Source organism: Poecilia mexicana, unplaced genomic scaffold (genome assembly GCF_051168715.1).
Source record: "Poecilia mexicana isolate PSO_F unplaced genomic scaffold, ASM5116871v1 scaffold_8, whole genome shotgun sequence".
NCBI classification, from domain to species: domain Eukaryota; kingdom Metazoa; phylum Chordata; class Actinopteri; order Cyprinodontiformes; family Poeciliidae; genus Poecilia; species Poecilia mexicana.
Window position 1 is genome coordinate 9,318,132 of NW_028263377.1, and position 12,858 is coordinate 9,330,989.

The window sequence follows — 12,858 nt, forward strand, 5'->3', positions numbered from 1 at the left end:
GGACATCTCGGCTGTAGTTCTGAATGGATGAATAACCATTTTTCCAAGTCTTTCCACAAGCTAGTTCACATTGTGAACACCCCTTCCTCAGAAACAAGGCATAGAGGGCCCGGGGCCGCTGCAGCTGCTCAGACAAAAACATCCCCGACACAGAACTGGGCCAATCCAAAGTTTCTTCCCACTCTGTCTCTGCAGATGGCATTGTTTCCAGACACAATTTTCATTGTATCTAGAGTAGGAGGCGATGGAAATCGCTGGTGCCACAGACGCAAAACGTGTTTGTCCTCAGCGACCCCCAGCAGCAGCAGCAGCAGAGGATCAGCTGCAGGTCTTCTCGCAGGCATATGCCAGCCTTCTCGCCCTCCTAAACCCGACCCGGCCCCTCCCGCTCTCGTCTTCTGGGAGGTAAAGCCTGGATTTCCCCGTTTCCACTCTCTCTAGCTCTTTAACAGCTCGCGCCTTGCTCTCACCCTCTCATTTAACGCCACTCCTCTCATTTCCTCTCCTCCTCCTGTTAAACCATTAGGCTCCTTTCAGCAAAATATTCTTCCTTTTTTTTTTCTTCCTCTACCTGTGCCACTACAATGGACCTGACCCAACAGAACATGCATAAACCAGTTTCTCCTTTTTTTCTTTAAACATACTCCCATAATTCCCACTGATGCATTAATCAAACATAGTTGTGTCTTCATTTACTGAAGAATACCTAAAGCTGGCGGATTAAAGCTGTATGTGTGCGTGGGCCGCTGGTGGTTATTAAAACACACACACCCACACACACACACACACACACACACACACACAGACGTATATATGTGCAGAATTATCCCAGAATGCTGGGGTGGAAATTCCTTCGAGGAGCTCCGTGAGTTTGTGCCGAGAAGGTGACGTCTGGGTGATTTATTGCACTCCAGAGTTTTACTGAGCAGCTGCATCACGGCAACTCAACAAAGATCACCGCCTCCAAATTACAGTCAACTGGGGGTTTGTTACATTAATTACCTGCGACATCCTGAGCTGATTTTACTTTTTTTTTTTTTTTGCCTACTGTAGCTTCCATTCAGTAGATAAATTTCCTGAACGTACAAAGTGTTGGCAAATGAAGGCAAGTCGAGCAAAAGCGCAACACGATGTGATTTATTTCAAGCTTGTCATCTCAGTTAGCTGGATGGCTGAAGCCACATTTGTTACCCACAGCTAAGTGCTTTTGCCATTTGGACCACACTCCATCTTCTCCTATCACAAGGTTGCATTATGCAGAATGAGACTCGCTGCACCTATAGATCATAGAGTCCTGGGTCGTCTCTTATGTTTTCTTCTTTTAGTCTCATCTATAGACTTCAGGCCGGTGGACTGAAATAACCCAGTGTTTTCTTTTGTTTTCTGGTAGAAATCACCACATTTTTGTCAAAAATCTGCTGTTGCAGAGTTTGTGGTGCCAGGTCCTTTCACAGCATCACAGTTCCTCCACTGTAGTGGGTAAAAGCTGCGCTAACATCATTTTCAGGGATGCGCAGAAGAAGAAAGGCCAAATACACACGGGAATTCAAGAGAGAAAACATCTGAATAATTGGCACTATGACCTCATGGTGCAAGAAGTTCAGACCGATAACAGCAGAATTAAATTAAGATTTAAACGTGACGAACAAGGCAATCCACATCCCCGGTGTTGTTGACAGAGAGTCACATGGCCTCACTAACACATTTCATGATTGTTTTTATCTTTTATTTTTCTGACAAAGTGAATAAAACTAATCAAAACATATATATAAAAAAATATTTGGACATCAGGAATATGTCACTCACCTTTCAAGAGACGCAGACCAACTCACCTCTCTGGTTCTCGTACAGTTAAGCAGATGCCACATGTTTACGTTTGTGCTGGTCGGACAGGAAGTTATTTTTCCTGGCTTCACTCCTGCACAACTAATTGGCATAAAAATAGCGGCAAAAGACGTTTAAGGAGACGAGATGTCAGTTTTCTGCAACAGTTTAACACCTGAGGGATTATTTCTCCATCCTCCTCACTCTGTGTGCTTTGGCAAAACACAAACACGAGTTCCCATCCATCTTTGTTCGCCACAATTACAGTTATTATGAACTTTTTGAAATGATTGCTCTCACTGTGGGCTCAGCACCTCTGAGTGAGAGCAAGTCTTACACGAACAGCACGTTCTCTGGATTTCAGAGTTTGGAAGAACGGCCAAACGGCCAATACATTACAAACAAAAAAATCCCATGGATTTCACATGTGATCGAGTATTTAGTTCATTTGATCCATGGTTTCTTTAACATCTGATCATGTTTCACATGTGCACCACATGTGATCAGATTTTTTTTCCATGTGAAGATCAGGTGGTTGTGCTGAATATGTAAAAAAAAATCTCATTAATTTTACATCACATGTGAAACCGTTGTACCACATAAAAAGTGCACATGTGATTCACACAAATCTTCACATGTGAATGATGCGAGACACATGTGTGATTTTGGAAAACTTTGTGGTAAAAACCCAAGTGAAACATGTGAATCCCATATGAGAACATGTGAATCCCATGGGTTTTTACCACGAAACGTTCCGAATCCACACGTAAACATGTGCTTTTACATGCATCTCACATCTTTCACATGAGGACATTTGTGTGAACCACATCTGCGTGAGTTTTCTTGTGTGAATGTCATGGGATCTTTTTGTGAGGTGTTTCAGATGCTTTTATTTTCCCTGTCAACGTTGCATTTATGTTCCCAAATGAAGAAATGTACTGATGTAAAAGCCGGAGTCTTTCTTTATAATGCCGCTGCAGTAAAAGATGAATTTATTTGCACCTCTATACTACAGCTTCCAGTTTTATTAACTGATGAATTTGCATTTCCTTCTTTTACGCCAGATAACTGTACAAAGAACAGTTAGCTGTCTTTTTCTTTTTTTAGCGCCTCTCCAGTCCACTGTAACATTCACGGCTGGTGCAAACGACAGTCACACATCTCCACGTTTTCCTTTTCTTTATTTTTAGCAAGCACTTTGAATTACTTCAAAGAGGGAAGTGCGCCCCGTTCCCACACTGATTTTTTGTCACGGCCCCGTGGGCCAATTTCATGACAACATATGAACCATTTCGATTTGGTCGTCTCAGAAACAATGTCCTGTTCTCTGTGTCAGGATGTGAACATGCACACAATGGGCAGCTGTGGAGAAAAGCACAGTTATTACTGAAGGAATACTTTTGCAGTTGGCCTGAAATCTTAATCACCTTCTTCTTTTTTTTTTTTTTTTTTTTTAAGTTTTGTAAGTTCGCTCTGCCATGGAGTAATTAAGCTTGAACACGATGAATTACACCGATTCAATGCAGCTTGTCGTGTTGAATGTGACATCTCAAAGCGAGTCTTTAGCTTGTGTTAAAAGTGAACCCTCACTCTCTCCCTTCGTGACCCCCTGCATCGTGAGCAGAGCCGTCACACACCCCGAGCGCGCACACACTCCTGATACTGAACGGAATAACAGATGATGGACCGTGTGTCACATGCACAACATCTTCAGGAAGTAACCTTGTAAACAGGAATGACTGGGAGGAGGCTCACATGAAAACACGGCTCAGGCATTCGGCTTCAGACTGACGGTTACAAATACACCTGTACTCCAGCCATGTTTCCCCTTTTCTATTTCTGGAACAGTTATTCTGAAAAAGACTTGGTGGTTTCACCTGGAAACTCTACTTTTCGTTTTTCTCTTTTCTTTTTTGTTTTTTTGTTTTAGGGCAACATTTATTTCAAATCTCACATTGAAATAGAGTTTAAAAATTATTCTGACTTTATTCTGAAGAGGACAGAACATGATACTTGGTCTTAACTTTTCCAGATGAAAAGCTGAAAATTGTGGCATGCATTACTCTAAAAGCCCTAAATAAAACTGTTCTATTGGTGATCCTAAAACAAATTTAGGAGAAATGCTAACCTACCAAGACATGGCCGTTCACTGAAACCGCTGCTTTAGGCAACGAGAGGTTTAACAAGAGAAGGAGCAAATTACCGTATTTTAACTCTGGAGGAGCTGCAGAGATTCACATCTCATGAAAAAGTGGCAAAAAGAAGAAAGTCATAGCGCTTCCTGGTTAAGGTTTAATACAAGCAAACTTGTGGGAAAAGATGCTCACCTGAGATCAGAACTGAACTTTTTAAGCCTGCAGGTAAAATGACAGAAAAGTTGGTCACAGCTAATGGGAAGATGCACTGTAAAAAACAAACAACTATTTACAGCAATTTACAGTAAAATACAGGTGGTAGTTGCCAGAATTTTACTGTATAAATATGAATTTGACCATATTTATACTTTAAAACCTGCATAGATATGACCACAGCTGCTGGTATTTTACTTTAAATTAGAGATGGTTTTTGTTTGTTTTTGTTTGTTTTTACAGTGTGCAGTGAGTCACTATACCGTTGAAACTGTCTCATGGGAACAAGTGACGTTTGTTGCAACCAACATCCTGTGAATAGTTGTTGAAATCTTTGTGGAGGCAGCAATAATGTAAATGGTTTACAAATAATCCTACTACTTATGAAGAAATCCCTCGCGGAAGCTTGGCTTTTCTGACTTCCTGTAGCAGCTAGCTTAGCCGCAGTGCTAATGCTAGCTCTAGAATATTTTTGCTCATGCGTGTTTAAAATCATTAAACTAAAGCTGAAACAAACCATTAAATCAACCCAAAGACAGGAGAAAAACCAACAAACTCAGAGCTCAGATTAAAAAAAGCACTTTCTTTTTTTTTTGCATGTGTATACAGTGTTATTAATTATACGTTGTGGTTGAGTACAGTAAGCCGGTGGTTTTCATTAGAGCCACTGCAGCTCAGTCCCCCTGTACAGCAGGATAGGGAGGGGAGGAATGCTGCTGTATACAGATTCCTGGAGCTGAACAAAACCATGGCATTCCTCACAGAGGTGTTTACACCCAGCAGCTCGGTGTGGTCCGTCCTCGCTCTCTCACTCTCTGTGTCATCGCAACGTCTCGGCCAGCAAATGGTCATCCAGCAGAGTGCGAGCAAGTCTGCAAAGCAAAATACTGACAGGTAAAGAGAATATAGGTGAAGAAACCGTGTGGTAAGGCAGAGAAATGATCACACTCTGTTGCTCAATAGAAAAACCAGAATCGATGAGTTTTATTTGTTTTAAAGAAATGTTGAAGTCTTACCAACGAAAGTCCAAATTACGTTTAAATGCAAAAGTAAAAGTATCCCAGGTTTAGGAGCGATTAGGCCTATAAAATAGCCTTCAACACAACACTTGGATTTCATATGTGAATGTCCATCCTCTGCTTCTGCATCGCTTCCTTCCCCGTATCGTATCGGTGCTGTTCACACTGCCATGAAAAGATTGGACACAGGTCGCATTACGTCAAAAAAATCAGAATTGGGTCACTTCAGGCTGCAGTGTGAGCGCACCCTTTGTCTCAGTGGATCGCATTCAGTCGCCCCGCGCTCTCTCTCTCTGCCGCCGACAGGCCCTCACCGAGGCACGGGGGTCTTTGAAATGCCCGCGTCTCTGCGTTATGCTGCCCCTTCAACAGTTTAAAGAGGCAGCATTATGTGTTTTCCAGCCCCATGGCGCCTTTTTTGTTGCACAATCAAGTAATTCTGTTACTTGATGACGTGTGTGTATATATATATATATATATATATATATATATATATATATATATATATATATATATATATATATATATGGCAAAAATATATACAAATATGACTTAAAAGAACTTTGACTTTGTCATTTAACGCCTTGAAATTGGGCCTCTGTCTCTTTAAGGAACTCCTGCTCTTTCTGACTCTGTTTCCAGGAAGCCATTACAACATCGCTTCTCAATTAACCATTTTGCAACATTTTTACCAGCCCTTCCTTGAGAAGCAGCTCCTATAATGAGCTCAGCTGATGCTCAGTTCCACCAGGCGTTTGCTAATTGCTGCTGGCTAGTCTGAAGGAGCTGAGTAGAGTTCTGTGAGGTGGAAGCTTGGAAAAAGCCTCGAAGGCGGCGTTCTTCCTGCCAAGCGTTTTGCACAGTTGAGTGGTTGCCCTGGGAGATTCTTGGATTTCTCAAGCATGCATGAGAGAATCAAGGCAACACTCCAGGTGTGTTTTTGACGAGGGAGTAACGTTATAACATTGTGCAAAACTCAAACAAAGTTGGTTTTACATAATGCTGCCCCTTTAAATGGGTAGTTTACTCAATACATTGTTGCCATGGCTTTGAGGACATTCGTGATTTTGATGTAGTCCGAAACGAACATACCTGGGAGAACACCTGGAGAGGATATATATCTGTTCAGTCCAAGACGGTGAGTCTGAGGGTTGCTGTACAAACAAACGCCTTTGGCTGTTGTTTAAACCCCACAACACGGCGTCGCATACGATCAAACTCTCCTTCATTTTCTGACCTCATTCAGCTACATTCTTGCTTCAGAGCAACCTGAGACCCGGAGGGAACGATCAATCTGACAAGGGGTCAACCGATGACTTTTTGCATGATAATCCCAGAGACACGCTCTGGAGACAGACTATCCCTGCGACTAATCGGAGGGGTCGACCCCTCCTGACCAAGACGGCGTGTCGCAAGCAGCATCTCAGCCAAGATGTGGCAACACAAACAGAGTCGGTTCCTGTTCTTCAGCTGGAAAAAAAAGAGAGAGAGATGACCAGATGGAGGTGGAGATGGAGGTGGAGGGAGGGGGTTGACTTCAGCTACGCGATTGCTGCGTCAAATTCACCACTGGAGCTTTTCAGTGGAAGAGGACAAAAAAAAAATGAGGGATGAAATCAAATGCCGCCATTGTTGAAATGGAGGATTGGTTCAGGGTGCTGTGACCTTCACCGGATCTTCTGAAAAGCTCCTAAATGTCTGAGCGAGCGCTGTCATTTCTCACTCGGTTTGTTAACATAGAGGGCCTTCTGTCCTCGCTCTTCGTGGTTCAAGCGACGCCTGGCACAGGGCACAAAGTGTGTGTGTGTGTGTGTAGAGATATACAACAGTTGAGGTCGAGATCTCATTCATTTCCTTGAATTTAACAAGTGTGGACTTACTCTGACGGGTGGCAGGAGTTCAGCTTTTTGCTCAGGGTTCAGGTGCCTCTGACATGTTTCTCTGTTTCTTATTAAGTTGTCGTCAGTAAAAAAGAAAAAAAAAGGGGAAAAAAGTGGCTGATGGATGTCTTTCTCTCACTGGGATGGTGGTGGGATGTTACAGTCGCAGGTGTGTATGTGGAGGGGGGAAAAAAAGAGAAAAAAAATCCTCGTCAGGGAGATATGAATGCAGGGAAAAACCCTGCCTCTAGTCGGGAACCTGTTCTCCCCTCCTTCTCCTCCTCCTCATCATCATCATCACCCTCTTCCCTCTTCCTCCTCCTCTTTCCTCTCCTTAGAAACTAAACACACAGTCGTAAATCAGCCATAGTTTGAACATAAAGCAAAATCTGCATTTCTCTGTGTCATCCAATCTACCACTGCCGATTCTACATTTTAATTTGACTTGATTTTACTCGTTTGGCGGCTTAAAAAAAAAAAGTAACAACAATCCAATTAAAGTTGCATGAAAAACTCCAACTTAAAGCTTCATCCCCTATTTTTTGAAATATGTGCAAGCAATTAGGTCCACTTTTAAATATTCATGAGCAGCTACAGTCACTGTTTCCCTTAACGTCACCACTACTTCCTGTGTGTTGCGCGGTGCTATAGTATCCTAAGCCAGCAAACTGCCAGTGGCCTTGGCGAAACGTACAAATATGAAACGGGGTGTAAATATAGCCGCACAGCTCATGCCGTTTCCTCCATCCAGTCTTGTTAGAAAAACAATGGCATCCTATTATTCGCCGGGGCTACGGTGAAACTGGAAGAATGGCATGCTGGAACATTCCTCATACAAAGCAGATCACAGGTTTGCATGCACTGATCAGTCACTTTTGGGGCTGAGGGGTTCGGTTTTGTTTTGGGACACTTTGTTATTATGAAAGCAAGAAGTGAGTGGACCGGTTTGATTTTTATTTAGCCACACAGAGTCAAAAAAAAAACAATATATACAGTATTAAATACATGCATACCTGGAAAACGTGCTTTAGAAAGTTGCACAGAGGTCTTTCAGTTAGTTTGATTTTAAAATGTTTCACCTATTCCAGATGTTGAATGTGTGTGGGATCTTCCAGCTGTTGATTCTTGATTCGAGATGAAGCCCTCCAGGGCCGGCCCAAGGCATAAGCAAACCAAGCAGCCGCTTGGGGCCCCAGGGTCACTAAGGGGCCCCCTCAGTGGAGCTGATTTTTTTTTTTTAAGTAATAATTTCTGTCATTATAATGACAAAAACACACAATTTCAATATGAAGTGATTTGTTTTTACAAAAAATATATATTTGATAATGTATGTAGAAATAATTATTTTATGGATAAAAATAAAAAATAAATTGCTCTTGGGGGCCCCTGGTGGCCGCCGTAGGTACCGCACACTTCGCCTGTAACATGAGCTGCGATGAGCAGAGCATCCAAACGTCCAAAGCTGCCGTCAGAAGTTAAGTTAGCAAAACGATGTCTCAAAAAAGGACTTATCCTTCAGGGAGGGAGAAAAGAAAGAGGAAAAATAGAAAAAAGTCAAGATAAAGGTTTGTTTTAATGTACTTTGGTGATGTAAAGATTAGTAAAGCTGCTAATAGAAAATTAGCTTGATAGCGACCTGGAACAGTCCAGTTCAACAGCCAAACATTTATGCTAGGGTCTTTGTGAGAAACTGAGTTTAAACTTTAAATGAGTTGATTCTCATTGTTGGCTCTGCATATTTCTGAGGTATTTTTAGCTTCAAAATGCCACATAAACTTCTAAGTTATGTGAAACTTCTGTTAAAATCATTTGAAGGCTCAGAATCAGTCCAGTACCGGTACCGGTCCACATTCTCAGGGGAGAAAGACTCACCTGATATAAATTACATTTTAAGTTATTGGAGTAAAAGAGAAATGTATTTAATCATAGAATGTAATGAATATGTGTGTAGAGCTGCACCGATTGCAGTATTCTGGTCGTTCCTTGGTTTCCGATCTTTAAAAACCCTGACCTGCCGATTTTGATTTTTGCTTATAGTAATTTTGTTGTCTGAAATGTTGCTAAATAAAGCAAGAAAGTCACTGAGTCCGTAACAGTGGGATGAATATTGTTAGCTGTAAACGTTCTGTTGAGTCTCCTTGTTGTCCCGTCTACCTTTTGATTGTCCCCAGCTCCCCCTGGTTTCTCCTGATTGTCTCCCTGCGTATTTAAACCCACCCTAACGAAAGAAAGTGACTGTCTACAAGGGAGAGAGTGGGTATTTTTAATCTTTTTTCACCTTTTGTTGATCAAAGTCTTTTCATTATTTTTTACTTAAACCACAAAAAAACACTGACGAAGACACACACAACAGAAATCCCTCCCACCCCTCCCCTCCTATACCGGATCTACTACCCCAACATGGATCCACCTTGTATTCATACATCAGTCGATGAAAAGCACAGGTTTGTGCATAAATGAAAGAGCCAATATTTGACCTTTGCACAAATTTATCTGCTGAAATTTTTTCTACGCAAGATATAAATGGCTGCCAGATATCAAATAATTTGTTTACAGATCCCCTAACAGTATATCTGATCTGATCTTCTCCAAATGAATGTAAGACATAAACCTCCCTTAACCAGCGTCCATATACTGGAGGATGTGAATCCTTCCATCAAAGAAGAATGAGTCTTCTAGGCAGTAGAGAGCAACCAGCTAACACAGTCCTCTGATGTTTGCTGAAGGAAGCCTCTGCTGGAGCCACCGCAAAGAGAGAGATGAGTGGTGATGGATGAACAGTTTGTCCAAATATTCCTGAAAAGGTGTCAAAGATGCCAGTATCCGTGTAACTTTGGACGAGTCCAGAATGTGAGTGAAAGTGTGGCTGAAGATTGTTTACAACGATCACACGTCGGATCCAAGTCCCTTTTGAATTTGCACAATCTGTCCTTAGACCAATGCAAACGATGTACTACCCTGAATTTAACTATAACATGTTTCAGACATATTGAGGACAAATAAATATTTAGAATTATTTTTTGCCAAACTGTGTCTGATATGGATTCCTCCAAGTCCATCTCCCACTTCAAAGAATCTAAATTGGTGTCATTGTATGAACTGAGGAAAGAATAAACTCTACTCATAGTGTTTTGTTACAGACTTATACATCACATTGGTGAAGAAAGTCCTGGTGAGGAAGACTGGCACACTCTGAAATAGAAAAAGTAGTTTGGGCAGTATTGCCAATTTGATCACGTTGATTTTAACCCCCAGGGATGGAGGCAGAGATGCCCATGTAGAGATGTCCTTCCTAGGAGAGGCAGATAGTTTTAGAGATCTTTGTGACTGTGAGTAAACCAAATACCAAGGTATTTAAATTTGACAGAACTGCTTTTGAAAGGAACTGGACCCATATGCTGCTCTTCAATTCACTTTTTGAAGGCTAACCTTATAGCCAGATATGTTTCCAAACTTTTGAAGTAAAATAAGTAACTCAGAAATGCTAGACAAGGGATCTGAAATATAAAGAAGTGTATCATCAGCATATAAGGAAACTTTATGTTTAGTGCCAAACCATGGCCCATGAAACACCCGGTCAAACGCTTTCTCAGCGTCCAGCGAAGTTAAAATGTCATCACAGATGTGACCGGGCGGGGCGGAAGTATACAACACATTGAACAACTGCCTGACATCAAAGAAGGATTTACGATTTTTAACAAAGTCCGTCTGGTCAGATGAGACAATTGTGGGGATAATCTGTTTGACTCGTTTCGCCAACATCTTTGTAAGAATTTTTGCATCAGTGTTTAGAAGCGATATTGGCGATATGAACTGCAGCTCAAAGGGTCTTTATCCTTCTTTAAAAGCAAGGAAATTACAGCTGGATGCATAAATCTTTTCTCACCTTTAATGAAAGAAAGTAACTATCTAAAAGGCAGATAGTGGGTATTTTTAATCTTTTTTCACATTTAATGAAAGAAAGTAGCTTCCTCAAGTTAAAGGGGGAAGCTTGAGTGCAAATCAATTGAAACGTGTGTAAACACAGCTTGAAGGAAAAATGGATATTTAAAAAAAAAAGCGGGCCACACTGACATTGCAGCTGCCTTTTCCCCTTTGAGACAAAGAGATACTTGCTGTGAAATCTTCGCCTCTCGCCGCCGCTGCAGCCATTCTGCGTTTCACCTCTCACTGTGAGCCCGCCTTCAGCTGCTGTCTCCTCTGTCCCCATGGTCATGGTGTCCCAGGAGGCACGGCCGGTGGCGTGGCCCGACCCCGTAAGTGGGTTCTCCGCACCCCTCCACCTACCCTGTTTGGTTTGTTTTTTGTTGTTGTACTTTTTCTGTTTTAGGGCGTCTTGAAGCCGCCCTTGAGGGGGCAGGCTTCACGTGTAAGCATCGGCCAATCACAATCCCCCAAAATTAAGGAAATCAGTCCCAGAAATCAACTGGTTGATAAATCCGTTGGCCAATAAAAGTATCCTATATTAAACATGTATATAATGTAAACAGCACTGCCAGAGATGCAATAAGTTTAAAGCAGGTGTGTGAATGATCTAATGATCGGACTGCTGATTGCAGCCAGTCCACATTGTTAGCAGAACTAGAGGGCCCCAAAACCACATTTTGCTTAGGGCCCCATGGAGGCTTGGGCCGGCCCTGAAGCCCTCCCACTCCATGTTTTCTTTTACCTTTGCACGATGCCCCAAAACCCGCTGGTGTTCTGACTATCGTGCGCATTACCATAAGGTATGCTGGATTTACGGGTATGACAGATAGTCAGAACACCTGCTGCACAACAGCAACTTGACATGACGCTGCTTGACAGTCGGTGTGATTTTCTTTGGTTCGAAGGCATCACCTTGACTACGCCAAAATAATTTTATGTGGACAAAGCAGAGAGACCGAGTCTTCCTCTGAGTCTCTCCCAACGAAGGACCAGAAACACCTGGATGCTGTGCAAAGGGGTCATCTAGCCAAATATATTTGACATGACACCTTATATATGACATGATAAGTTCAACTTGTACATCCATTTTTCCAGTTTAAAAAAAACAAAAACATTATTGTGTCATCACTTCCTGCTAAAAATAAAAATTGTCGGTCTCTAAAACTGAAAGCCTAAAATGAACATAAGTCCATAATGTTAACATCATACGGGTGCTTCTGATGCTTCGGTTAGAAACACACTTTAAGCCATTTTTAGGAAAAAAAAAAAGCCTTTCCTGCTCTTTTCCAGCTGTCTCCTAACGTAACATCGTCTGGCTGATTTGTTATTTTTGGGCCTTCGTTGTGCAGTCAAGTAGAAACTGCTGAAACTGGGCATTGTTCAGAAATGTTCCCTTAACACGAGTGAACGAGTGACCATCAAAGGTCAGGACTCTTAGAATAACTCCTGTGATATTTAGATACACCTTTCTCTGTCCTGATAGGTTGGCTGGAGGTGATATGAACGGAGAGAATAATATTAAAAAGGTAATTTGCCTTAGCAACTCTCCTGCTGACGTCTTCAAGGAAGCATTTCCAACACGGATTATGAAATAGGCTGAATTTAGAGTTGCAGCTGCTTGCAAACGCATGCACTACCGCTTGCAATCCTTTGTCAAATGTTACTTCTTTCATTTTTATTTTATTTTATCTAATCAACCGAAAGGAATAAACTCAATCTCCTGAGTCAATACTTTGTAGAATCACATTTTGAGGCATATCTGATTTTATTTTGTGTTAAAAAAAATGTCCTTGGGTGTAAATGCTTTTTAAAAGTTTCAGTTTTTCTATTAATTAACATGTTAAGCTGGAATGTTTAGAG